Here is a 5669-nt window from a genome sequence, read left to right as displayed (position 1 = left end):
AATTATCTTAGGATTCATGGAAAATTGTGACTGATTTTTGTTTATTAAAAATAACTTTATGAGAATGTTTAAAAACTTTTTAAATGATTGAAAAAAATTCAAAAATACTAATAAAGATTTTTTAAATCGTTATAACAGATTCTGGAAATAGAAAACAAAAAATAATTTGCATCTTCAAAATAATCCAAGATTTAAAAAATAAAATGTACGTCTTTAATGATTTCAAACAATTTGTCGAAGCTTTTAAGAATTTTAAAAGGTTTCAAGATATAAAAAAATTTCTTAACATTTCTGGGAGAATTTTAATTAATTTTGGACTTCAAGAAAATAAAAAACTTTTCTTGCGATTCTGGGAAATTTTGTAATGTACTTTCATTTCGAATAATTGATTTTTAAAGAAAATATAGAATTTTTTTTAAATTTCAGAAAACTTCTACAAATAGGGGAACAAATCTCAAATATTTATGGGCAATTTTGTTAATTTTTATAGGTTTTTCAAAATTTTAAGAATAATTTGAGACAATTTGAAAGATATTTATTTTTAAGACTCTTAAAAGTGCTAAATATCTTTTAAACTGGCTCGAATATTAAAAAAAAAAAAATTGCGAAATCCTATTAAATAAAGAAATGTATAAATTGTATAATGTTTAATATTTTCAAAAAGTTCAAAAAAATGTACATTTTTAAATATTTGGGAACAATCTGAAACACTTAAGGGCAATTTTTTTAATCTTCAGAATTTTGTAGGAATAATTCGAGTCAGCTTGAAAGATATTTATCTTTAAATCTTCTAAAAGTCCTGAATATTTTTTGAACTGACTCGATTTTTCTTCAAAATTTTTATAAATCCTGTGAAATAAAAAAATTATACTATTTCGGGAAACATAAAATCGTCAAAAGTCTTTTAGAATTTTCTCAATAATCTTACAAATATGATATTTCTATAATCCTAAAAACAGTAAGGCTTTCTAAGACTTTTGGAATGTTTCATGATAATACAAAAATTGACTTAAAATTAATTGGAAAATTGAAACTGATTTTTCATTTTTAAACATACATTTTTAAGGAAAATATACAAATATTTAAAAATATTTTATCATTTTGTTTAAGGATTAATTTATCTTATTGGATGAATTTAACTCTTTTTGATAAAAAAAAACTTTTTGCTGTAAATATTGATAAATACATTTTTTTGTGAAATTGTCTTTTTTTGGTTAAATATTAAACTACTTTATTCAGAAAAAATTTTTTCTAGTTCAAGATTTACAATTTTAGTTGACGTTCGTCTTTTCTTCTGGTATAAAATTATTCTTCTTGATACAAAATTTCTCTATTGGGTTGAAATATAACTTTTATCTTAAAATTTTTTTGGGTAAATAAATTCCAATGCTTTGTAGAAAACACATCTCTTTCGAAAAATAATTTATCTTTTTTTATTTAAAATAAAGAACTTTTTTAGCTAAAATATCAACTTTTGCAGTAAATAAATAATAAATAAATATGCATATATATAATAAATAAATAATAAATAAATTATCTTCTTAATTCGAAAATTTGTACGAATTGTTCGAACATCAACTTTTTTAAATTTTTGATTTAAAATATCTAAAATTTGCAAAAATCTTTTTGAATTTTTTTGAAAATCGCAGGAAAATTATATTTATATCATCCTTAAAACAAATAAATAAAATTAAACCTAAAAATAAATAGTAATTCGAAATATATGTTTTGGATTGGAAAAAATTTCTCCTTCAAATCGGAATTTGCGAACGTTTTCTTTTCTGCCTTGACGCCAATAAATATTTTGTTGTTATTAAAAATTCAAACAATTTTTTGGAAATTCTTTTTTTTTGGTCTAAAAATTCCTTTACTCGGTGGAATTTTCATTTCTTTTTTATCACACAACATTATTTCTCTAGTTAAAAGTTCATAATTTGAGTTAAAAATTCTTCTTTTTGGTCGAAAATTCGTGTATTATGTTAAAAAAATTTTTTTTCTTCAAAAAATCTTCAAAAATCTACTAATCATAATAAACTTAATTAATGCTTCAAAATTTTATGCAACTCGAAATTAATCGGGCGAGTGCAACCCGGCATACAGCCTTAGCTGGCGCGTTGCACTTCATAGGCGCAAAAAGACGCCCAATTTGGAATTACAAAAAAAAAACAAGAAGATAATTTTTCAAAAAAATCGCTTTGTCTCTACCAGTGAAATTGCAATTAGATTATGTAAATTGTATATTAAATCAAATGATACATTTTCGTAGACGTATTTTTGATGTGGCAAAAAACCAGTCATTTCAAGCCCCTTAAGGAAACATGAATTTATTCTCGCATTTGTCGGGAAAAAATATCCTTGGCTTAAAAATCCCAAGCAGATGGTCAAACTTTTTCATTATCTTTCTTCTAAGATGCTAGTTTGTCGTATAAAAAAGGGAGAATTTCGGATAAAACGCTTAATCGGGAATCTCAATCTTGTTGGACCCAGTAAAATTCGACTTGAACAAAGTGCCTTTTAGGCGAGAACTGTGAATGCTTTCTAGTGGCCAGAAGATTGCTGAAGAGATTCACGCCTCGAATGCTAATTCCCTCAGTAGGATCGATAGATCCTAAAATGTGGTGTGAGGATCGATAGTCGCGAGAAGAAGGCGTTCAGATCACCAACCGCGATCTATAGAGTTTAGGTTCAGATTCTTTTCAATTTGGGCTAAAAATAATCAGCTTCAGAGAGATTCCCCTTAAAGATTAGAAAAAAAGATTAGCAAAAAAATATTTTTTTATACAAAATATAAATTTCAAATAAATATTATTCTCTTCGACGTTTTTAGTTATTTAAATTCCTACAAACTTTCTATTTGTTTTAATATTAAAAATTATGAATTTATCGAAATGTCGTTGAAATCTTTACAAGTTTGGAATTATTTTTAAACCAGAGCGAAACTTCTAAACTTTATAAAAATCTTTTAAACTACTAGAATTTTTCCTTTTTTTTAATCTTGCAAGACAAAAAAATGGACGAAAATCTTTTAGAATTTTTTTTACAATTTTCGAAATGTTTTGGTACGTTTAAAAATATTCTTTTAACAATGATTCTTCAAAATAGAAAATTATATTAAGTTTTGCCGAATGTCTTAAGAAATTGTTGTTATTCTCTTGAAAAACTTTCAAAATTTTAAAAAGCTTCGAAAAGATTTTTTCAGAAGTTTTCAAAAATGTGCATGTTCGTTTAAATTTTTGTAAATATTTTTAAAAATTCTAAATAGCTCCTGCAATCATTCGTTTGTTGTTGTTGTTGTACTTTTGTAAAAAGAAACATTGTTGTCTTAAAATCTTTCAGAAAGTTTTTTGAAATCTTTTAATATTTTTGCAAATTTGTTTGAATTTGTCTTTAAAATTAATATTTCAAAATTAAGAACATAAGAAATTTTCTCTGAGTGCTAAAAACATTTATTTATATTTTTCAAAAGTATCAAAAATCCTAAAAGGCTTCTACATTTTTTTCAAAAAATTCCAAATCTATACTTCGCTATAAATTATTTGAAATATTTTCAAATTCTAAATGCTTTTTTATCCTTAAAAACTTCTAGACATTTTTTTTTTATTATTTGAATTTTTCCTAATTTTTTAAATCTTGCATAATTAAAAAAAATGACAATAGATTCTGTTTTACAATTTAGGACATGTTGTACAATTTTATTTTAATATCAATTTCTCAGAATAAAGAATCATTTCGATTTTTCCCCGAAATCTTCAAAACATTTATTATTCGCTTGAAACCTTCCAAAATTTTTAGGAAAATTTAAAATTTTGTTCGAACTTTTTCAAAATGTACATTTAGTTTAAAATATTTTAAAACCCTTTTAAAGTTTCTAAATATCTTTTAAAATTAACTGAATTTTATCTAAAAATTGTTAATTTTGCAGAAGAAAAACAGTTGGCTTTAAATCTTCCAGGTTCTTTTTCTACATTTTTTAAATCTTTCAAACTTTTTCTTTAAAAATTAAGATATCTGTATAAAAAACCATTCAATATTTTTTATGAATCTTAAGAAAGTGTATTTATATTTTTTTTTTAAAACTAAATTTTTTTCGAATTCTTCCAAACTCCGGATTTTGGTTTCAATTATTTAAAATCTTTTCAAACTATAAATTATGTTAGAATACTTTCAAAATTTTTAAATCTTCTGTATATATTTTTTAAATTATTTAAATTTCTTATAATTTTTTAACCCTACAAAATGAAAATATTCCTTAAATCTTCCAGATTTTCTTTTACAATTTTAGAAATCTTTTGAATGTTTTCAAATATTATTTTAATAAAATTTTTTCTTAATAAAAAATCATGTTACAGTTTCGAAGAAATCTTTAGAACAGTCGTTTATTTTGTTGACACCTTTCAAAATTTGTAAGAAAATGATAAATTCCTTTATTACTTCAGGAAACTACGTTTTCTTAACTATTTTTTTAGATCTTTTTAAAACATCTAAAAATTTCTGAAACTTACTCAAATTTGTTTACAATTTTGGTAATCTAAATTATTAGTAAAAAATCCAATAACTTGCTTAAAAGTGGAACTAAGTTGGTAAAAATTTATCTCAATATCAATATTAATATTAATTAATCAATTAATGTCATTTTTAAAAATTCATCCTTCTGGTTGTGGATTCAACTATTTTGTTACAAACTGATCTCTTTTGGTTCAATTGAACTGGTGGAATTTTTTTTTGTAAAATTAATTTTTAAACTAAAAATGCAACTGTTCCATTTTTGGTCAACTTCTATTTGTTGATGAAAATTCAGCTATTTGGTTGTAAATTAATCTGTCTTGATTAAAAATTACATTATTCGTGGCAATTCATCTTTTTAGGTTTAAAATAAAACTATTTTGTTGAGTTATCTTTTCGAGTGGAAAATTTATAACTGTTTCGTTAAAAATTAAACCTCTTGGATTGAAAATTCATACATTCATACAAGAAAGAAGAAATATTCAATGTTTTGTAAAAATTTGACCTTTCTTTGTTTAAAAACTGAATTATGGATATTATAATATTATTATCAAAATAACATAACTATAATTATTATAATATTATCAATGCTATCAATTTTGTGCACGTTATGCATAATATGCTTATTTTAAATATTATGAATGTTATACATGTTATAAATGTTATGAATATTATGAATGTTTTGAATATCGTGGATGTTATGCATTCCATTAATTTCATCTTTCATATACTCGGTTGGAGAAAAAGCAAAATAGAAAATTTTCATTTTGGTATAAATAAACTTTCTTAAAATTGTGCTTCGATAAGCAGTTACTGGGAAATTCGGAAACGTATTTAAAGATAAGTAATTCATAGCAATTCATTATAATTTCACGATAAAAGAAAGAAAACAAAGGAAATTTAAACCTACAAACTAAAAATAACGCCGAAATTTTGAACCAGGCCGGGGGGGGGGGGGATCGCTTTTTATTGTAAATTCAATGATACAGGCTTAAATAAACACACAAGAGGGGATGTATATGTATGTATGTGTATGTATATATGTGTGTATGTGTGTATATATGTATATATATTTAAAAATACTTTTTATTCGGTGGAAAATTCAATTTTTTTTTTCTAATTGGGGGTACAAATGTATGATTGAAAACTGATCTGTTTTAATTGCT

Source organism: Belonocnema kinseyi, chromosome 5, assembly GCF_010883055.1.
Source record: "Belonocnema kinseyi isolate 2016_QV_RU_SX_M_011 chromosome 5, B_treatae_v1, whole genome shotgun sequence".
NCBI classification, from domain to species: Eukaryota; Metazoa; Arthropoda; class Insecta; order Hymenoptera; family Cynipidae; genus Belonocnema; species Belonocnema kinseyi.
The sequence above is the reverse complement of the archived record's forward strand: the minus strand, read 5'-3'. Positions refer to the sequence as shown.